This window comes from Cryptotermes secundus, unplaced genomic scaffold (genome assembly GCF_002891405.2).
Source record: "Cryptotermes secundus unplaced genomic scaffold, Csec_1.0 scaffold871, whole genome shotgun sequence".
Taxonomy (NCBI): domain Eukaryota; kingdom Metazoa; phylum Arthropoda; class Insecta; order Blattodea; family Kalotermitidae; genus Cryptotermes; species Cryptotermes secundus.
In genome coordinates, this window is record NW_019740663.1 from 55,986 (window position 1) to 63,986 (window position 8,001).

Genomic DNA, 8,001 nt, shown 5'->3' on the forward strand with positions numbered 1-8,001 from the left:
GTATTGAATTTGAAAACAAAGCAGATCTGTCATATTTTTGGATGTCAAGAGCTGCAAATGCTTTCAAAATTGCACATGAGGAGGCAGTCAAAAAGTTGCTGCCCTTTGCAAACAAGGATTTTCCACTCTACTGAACATAAAAACAAAGCAGAGAAATCGATTGGACCCCGAAGACAGTATGCAAATTGCTCTGACATCAAATGTCCCAATTTTGATGTTATTGTATCAAAAATGAAACATCATTTCTCCAAAACCTGAAGTGAAAAAAATTTTCTAAGAAATCCTTTTGTTTCATAATGAGGATATTAATTTACTCGTATTTTATCGCATTTATTTTATACTTTTTATATTTATAATTGTATTCTCCATATAAATAGATTCAATAAACCTTTTGAATTTGAATAATCTATGATTTTCTCTCTTTCAAATCAAGGGGGTAACGTCGGCGTAAATAAATATATTTTGGGGTAATAAGTAAAAAAGTTCCCCGACCCCTGTTCTAAGTATATTATACGGCAGTGAATTTTGTCCATTTTCAATTGCATATGAACCTCCTTTCTTTTTATTTTTTTTATATTTACTTGATTTATTTTGTCGTGGATTAACGGTGTCCCTATCTTAATCTTACCCACTTTACTCTGTTTTTTATTGCTAGTGGGATGGGACTAAGTCCCTTGTACTGCGGCCACTTCTGGCCTATTGTATTAGCCGCAGATGATAGGTGAGGGTGATTGTGGAGCAATTGGTGGAATGAAGATTGACACGGGAAACCGAAGTACTCTGAGAAAACCTGCCCCAGCGCCACTTTGTCCACCACAAATTCCACTTGACCAGCCCTGGATCGAACCCGGGCCACCGCGGTGGGAAGCCAGCGACTAACCGCTTGAGCTATGGCGTGGCCAATTTTACTGTGTTTCTCAAGTTGCTGTCTTATTCTCACTTTGTAACTCTTTCTGTGTCGCTACACTGATTGATTTCTGGTAATCCGCAAGTTTATGGAAGAACAACCAGTAAGATGGCTGTCGGAATTTACAATCAGGAGAATTAAATTATTGTAGTTTACATTAATTTTAAAACTCTGCTACATGACAATACTCGGAACATGCAAAGAAGAAATGAGCATTTTTTATTAATTTTAATGTTGTATCAGATGGTTTGTATTGAGCTGAATTAATGGAAAGTATAATGCAACAGTGGCCGGTCACGGTAGCCGAGCGGTCTAAGGCATGCACTGTCTTCGCTCGCTCGGAAGCCGGGATCGTGGGTTGGAATCCCACTCAGGGCATGGATGTTTGTGTGCGTTTTTCTGTGTTTGTCTACAGGTAGAGGCCTTGCGACGAGCTGATCACTCGCCCAAGGAGACCTACCGTATGTGTAAGATCTAGAAAAACCGAAGTGAACGGAGTTCATGGAGGTAGGCCTAGGCCCACTGGGGTTGTAGTGCCAAGGGAAAAAATAACGCAACAGTGATATGTAGAATTTTATACAATTCGGCATAGACATAAGCGTAGTTAAATTGTTGTTGTCAGAAACAAGTACAAAATATAAATTTTAGGGTTTCAAAAGAGTACAAGGAATTTAGTAAACCATATGTTTAGTTGGCACTAAATGTCGAGGCACTATGCTACAAGCCGGAAAGCCGTGAAGTTCAATTCTCAATGAGGTTATTGGATTTTTCAGTTTACCCAACCCTTCCAGCCACACTATGGTCCTGGGATCGACACAGTCGTCTAACAGAAATGAGTACCAGGAAACTTCCTGGGTCGTAAAGGGCGGCCGGCGCGTAAGGCTGACCTCACCGCCATCTGTGAGTCGATCGTCTAGAAAATGTGGGAGCTTCGACGTCTCACAACCCTATGTGCCTTTACGGCCTGGTACAATAATAAATTCTTTAATCTTCGTTTTAGATATGCATTTGTTTGTAAAATTTTTGATAATTGGCATTAATATTCAGATAGTGGTTGTTAGGTGAATTAAATCCATGGAAGTCACAGTCACATGCTAGTAAATAGTGTATCTATGCTTAAATGCTTAGTCTGCGTCTAAAGTGTTCGTGGTATAGTGCCAGAAGGTTAAAACACTTAAGATATATATAGCTTGTATTTTAGAACAGCGTCTCCCAGAGTGGGGGAACCTTTCCCAGAATCTAATTATGATGTATGTGTGTTATCACGTGTATGGAGTATGCGTGACTTAGAGGTGGGTTTTGGTTTGGATGATTGCATTTTTTGACACCTTATACACAGTACTCGGAACTATGGTTAACTAAAGTGCTATCGTTATCGCTATCTTTACACGCACGCACACACACATACACACACTACGGTTATCAGTCTCAACAAGTCCTATCATGCCAACGGATTTCAACGCAGTAGTTATGCCAGTCGTACTACAACTGCAGCACATAAAACCTCTTCTATGTACAGCCTAATTCCTTTCTTACCATTTCTTTTTAATTACCTTCCACTACCATCTCTCTCAGTTCTAGTTGTAGTCAAAGTCACATTGCGACTGACGGTCAGTCAGTCAGTCAATCTATCTTGGTGCCGAGCCTCATCTTGGGCTCATTACTAGATACTAGTTCATGTTTGACAGTTAGTGCCCTGTCCAAATGGGGCACCCTCTCTGGCGAGAGGACGTGTCTGTCCTTTGTCAGAGTCACGATCAGCAGTAATAAGTCTGTTGTCGGTATGTACAATTTTCATTTTTCATGTTATAGGTATAGACAACATATACAGGGCCTCTGTCAGTCCAGGCTCAATACAGGAGATCATGCGCTATCATTAGTAACTCCTGCTACAACGGCAGTCTAATCACTTGAACGGTCATATGCTTGACCGCCGCCAAGTTCAAACCTCTTATGTGAGATCCTCGTTATATAGCCTGCAGGCGACCTCCACAGAAAACACCGTTTCCTAAAAATTCCTCGATTGTTGTTTGCATATTCGTTGCCACGAGAATGTGTTTACCGAGCCGTTGCCGAAAAATACACGTCTGCTCTGGCCCCGCTATTCCGACTTTCATGCGTCATGTCACAGTATATCGATAAGAACAGGTCACATTAAGTTAGAAACCTGCGTAGTAAAAGGAAATGTGCTGTTTGTCACTGAGGTTCATTACTAATTATTTTTCCATAACATCCCATCCTATCTCTCTAAGATCCATTCTAACATTGTCCACCCACATACGCCTTGGTCTTCCCTATGGTCTCTTTCCATATGGCTTTCCCACCAATATCCTGTTCGCATTCCTCGTCTCCCCCATTCGTGCTACATGACCTGCCCACCAAATCCTCCTTGACTTGATCATTCTAATTATACTTGGAGAAGAGTACAAGTTATGAAGCTCCTCATTATGCAGTTTTCTCCAACCTCCTGTTACTTCATCTTTCTTCCGTCCAAATATTCTCCTCAACACCCTGTTCTCAAACACCGTCAGTCTATGTTCCTCCCTTAATGTCAGAGACCAAGTTTCACACCCATACAGAAAAACAGGCTACTCTACTCTATACTACACTAAATAAAGTGACGATATACACATATATGATTAGCGAGGGAGTCTACCGAATGTCATATGGGTAATTTTATTGACTCACATGTCAAATAGCGTGCTGGAAATTGTTCTCTATCCTGTTACATATGAAAATTAACGTATAAATTTTCAAAAAAGAAAAACGCGGTTAATACTTGACATAAAGTCGTTGGCGTATGTATAGGTAGCAACATAAGTCACGCAACGCTCTGCCCAATGCGTAATTACTCTTTATGTAGTGTCTCACTTGTGAAATTTCATTAAAAATCATCCGTGATATATCGTGGAGAAATACATAACATGTAGCAAGCAAACAAACTCCGTGGCCTGTTGTCCGCAAGCGAAATATACCGACTGAGCGACCGACGCTTGTTGGCGAAGTTAGTGCCAACTTTTGCGGACAGAGGGTGCCACGTGGTCAGCGCAACGGATCCCCACGGCCGTTGTTCTCGGTTTTCTAGACCGGAGACTTGTAGCAAACACGAACTACATGTATTCTTGGATAATGTTGTGACACCTTATAGATCCTAACAAAGTACAATATCTTCATAGGTCAAAAAGTATCTGTTAGTGTTAACGCGAATGGATAATTGAAATCCACACTGTCCTATGGTTTTCAATGTCCCTTTTTGTGTCACGGATGTAAACACTGGGATTACGTGTTGAGCTGTTCCCAAGAGAATTAAAGCGTTAGTTTCAGGACTATTCACATGAATGTTTGCCCATTATTCGTAATATTACATGGCTGCATAATATTGCAGATCACTTATTTCTTCCTGTTAATTATTAGCCGTCTCACATGCAACTTGTTTTTTTAAACTTTGGAAAGTTTTAAACGTTCAAATCACTTCTACATTACTGGTGTATGCGCACTGCATGATTCTACCAACTTTTTTTTATTGCTAGTGGGGTGGGACTAAGTCCTTTGTACTGCGGCCACTTCTGGCCTACTGTACCAGCCCCAGATGATAGGTGAGGGTGATTGTGGAGCAGTTGGTGGAATGAAGATTGGCAGGGGAAATCGAAGTACTCGGAGAAAACCCGCCCCAGCGCCACTTTGTCCACCACATATGCCACTTGACCAGACCGGGGATCGAACCCGGGCCGTCACGGTGGGAAGCCAGCGAGTAACCGCTTGAGCTATGGCGCGGCCTTCTACCAACATTGGTCATCTTCAGGCGTCTGTACGGTAAAATTGCGGATTTTTAATCGCCATTATCATTATCCTTTCCAGTAGGATATTGGGACACATGAGACCTGCTAAGGATATTACAAAGCAACGCTTTCATCATATCGCAACACTTAAATTTCCTTTCGGATGATATTTATTTCTTTTTCAATCCTGTCACAGCTCATTCTCTCAATGTTTTCTTTCCTGTTTTTTTATTGTTCTGTGAATTACGTTGTGCTCTCTCACAATTTCATGATTTCGTTTGCTGTCCCTAAAGAATATATCAGTATCAGCCCAGAACCTTTTATCTTCTCGTCTGCTGTCTAAAAACATAAAAATTAGAATATACAGTACTATAATTTTGCCTGTGGTTCTGTATGGGCGTGAAATTTGGTCTCTGACATTAAGGGAGGAACACAGACTGAGGGTGTTTGAGAACAGGGCGTTGAGGAGAATATTTGGACCGAAGAAGGATAAAGTGGCAGGAGGTTGGAGAAAACTGCATAATGAGGAGCTTCATAACTTGTACTCTTCTCCAAGTATAATTAGAATGATCAAGTCAATGAGGATCAGATGGGCAGGGCATGTAGCACGAATGGGGGGAGAAGAAGAATGCATATAGGATATTGGTGGGAAAACAAGAAGGAAAGAAACCACTAGGAAGACTAAGACGTAGGTGGTTGGGCAATATTAAATCTATCTTAGAGAGATAGGATGGGGTGGTGTTGACTGGATTGATCTGGCTCAGGATATGGATCAGTGGAGGGCTCTTGTGAACACAGTAATGAACCTTAGGGTTCCATGGAATGCTGGGAAGTTCTTGAGTAGCTGCACAATTGGCGGCTCCTCAAGAAGGGCTCAGCTCCGTGAGTGAGTGAGTGATCGTTGCATTTCATAATGCGGTTATTTTTTTAATATTACTTTCCCCTCTCATCAAACTCAGGCTCCTGCATTCTTGCGTAGAGCCACTCGTCTGTCATTTCGTTTAATTTATGCTGACTGAAATTGATGAGACCTAGTCCGTAAGCCGTAGATCACAGCCGGGTTTACATGACCGTCATGCTTCAGCGCTCTGGGCCTCAGACGGGCTGCAAAGCCAAGTTTTGTATTTGATTAACTTCGCACTGAACAGTTTTCCAATGTGGGTGAATATAAGATTAGATCTGATTGTGATAAAGCAGTCGTGAATGGTGAATTCTGATCTAGTCCTGACTTAAAGACGAGAGAGCAACAGATAAACATGATATTCATGTTGAAACAAGGAGCCGCATGAACCCAGGAAATGCATGCCACTATTTAATTCAGGTAGCTTTATCGTCCTATATCAATACTTAAGAAGTATACGTATTAAGGAATAACAGAGAGAAATACAAAGTTACAATTTTGCTTTTTAAGTTACCTTTACATCTTAAGGAGAGACCAAATTCCTAAGTAATACCGCTTCTTTGAATCATATTGCTGATACTACTGTATGAGGTGATTAGGATGGGTTGGGTATGGAGCAGTAATAAACAATAAACGTTGCCTGAAAGTTCACATAATAAGACATTACTTGAAACATTGAGGGGTGTAGTGAAGGCAAGTTTTAAAAGTGAACTTACGTATACATGAAGTGAGGCATGAAAGTTAATATGTAACAGAAACAGCATAATGAGAAGCTTCATAACTTGAACACTTCCCTAAATATAATTAGAAAGAATAATGAAGTCAACGAGGATGAGATGAGCGGGGCATGTAGCAGACATGGGGCGAAAGGGAATGCATATAGGATATTGGNCCAGAAAGAAAGAAACAACTAGGAAGACCAAGACGTAGGTTCGAATCCCACTTATGACGTGGATGTCTGTTTGCGTTTATTCTGTGTGTAGATAGCGTCCTTTAGACGGGCTGATTCCCCGTCCAAGGACTCCTACTAATTGTGTATAGGATTAAGAAACTGAAAAAACCGGCCAGAGTCCAACAGAAGGATTGTAGAGCCATACATAGATAGATAATGTACTCAGTATTAATAGGCCGCACCATAGCTCAAGCGGTTAGTCGCTGGCTTCCCACCGCGGCGGCCCGGGTTCGATCCCGGGTCTGGTCAAGTGGGATTTGTGGTGGACAAAGTGGCGCTGGGACAGGTTTTCTCCGAGTACGTCGGTTTCCCCTGCCAATCTTCACTCCACCAGTTGCTCCACAATCACCCTCACCTATCAGCTGGGGCTGGTACAATAGGCCAGAAGTGGCCGCGGTACAAGGCACTTAGTCCCACCCCAATACCAATAATAATAATAATGATAATAAGTATTAATAAAACAAAATATTTTTAACTGTAGGGCAGCCTACTTATTCTTCAACTTCATAAATGTAAGTTTTTAAGCAGGTTTTCTGACTACTCCATTGGGAAACACCTGACGGCGCTCATGACCGTGCCCCAGGCACCGTGAGGCAGTGAGAACTGTTGTATCTGCAACTGACACCCATACCTCTGTGTGGAACAAAGTCAAAGCCGTCAAAGCGGACCTTGATTTTTCCCCTTTCTCCTTCATAGAAGATTATCCTGCAATTTCTGGCTGGATGGTTAGTTTAAGCACGTCAAGTTACAGCAGGGCGCATGTTGCAGCAAGGAAAAAGGAGGGCATAACCCTGTACCACGTGACAATATCGATTTTAGCAGAAGTCCAGGTTATGGTGACGGCAAGCAGTCTATACTGGCTCCAGACAGCGACGAAAGCCGATTTTAGAATTCCTGTACCGTTAGCGTTGAACCTTGTACGTGATCTTGAAACAGTTTCATGGCAAATGCTGTGAGATTCCGGAGCAGTGGATGGGATATTGGAGTTGTGACGTAGAATTAGGCAAACCTGTGTGTCACACTCGCATGCGGTGCAAAATGCACGGTTCGAAATGCCATTCGTTGTATGAAATAATTATCTAGTCTGTGTGTTCGTTTGTGAGCGGCGAGTCACTAGTCCGTGAATTATCTGTGTCATTTCATTAATTCAGTCGATATGGAGCGAGCGTTCAGAAACTGGAATTACCAGGTAAGAGTACAACTCGTTTAATTACATTAACACACAATGTTGCGGTAACATAAAAAGAAAACTTAACTTTAAAAATTGATGTTGATTAGCTGGTTTTAAATCTGTACACAAGGCCTTTCATGAGATTTGACTTTCTTACGGCAGTGACTATGAAGGGTACTATCTTCTGGGCTGTTATGCCGTGTGGTCTGGTAGACATTTACCGATGTTTTGAGGGACGTTTTACTTCAGTCCTTAGGGTTGAAACCAAGCATGGAAACTGCTTTTTGCTTG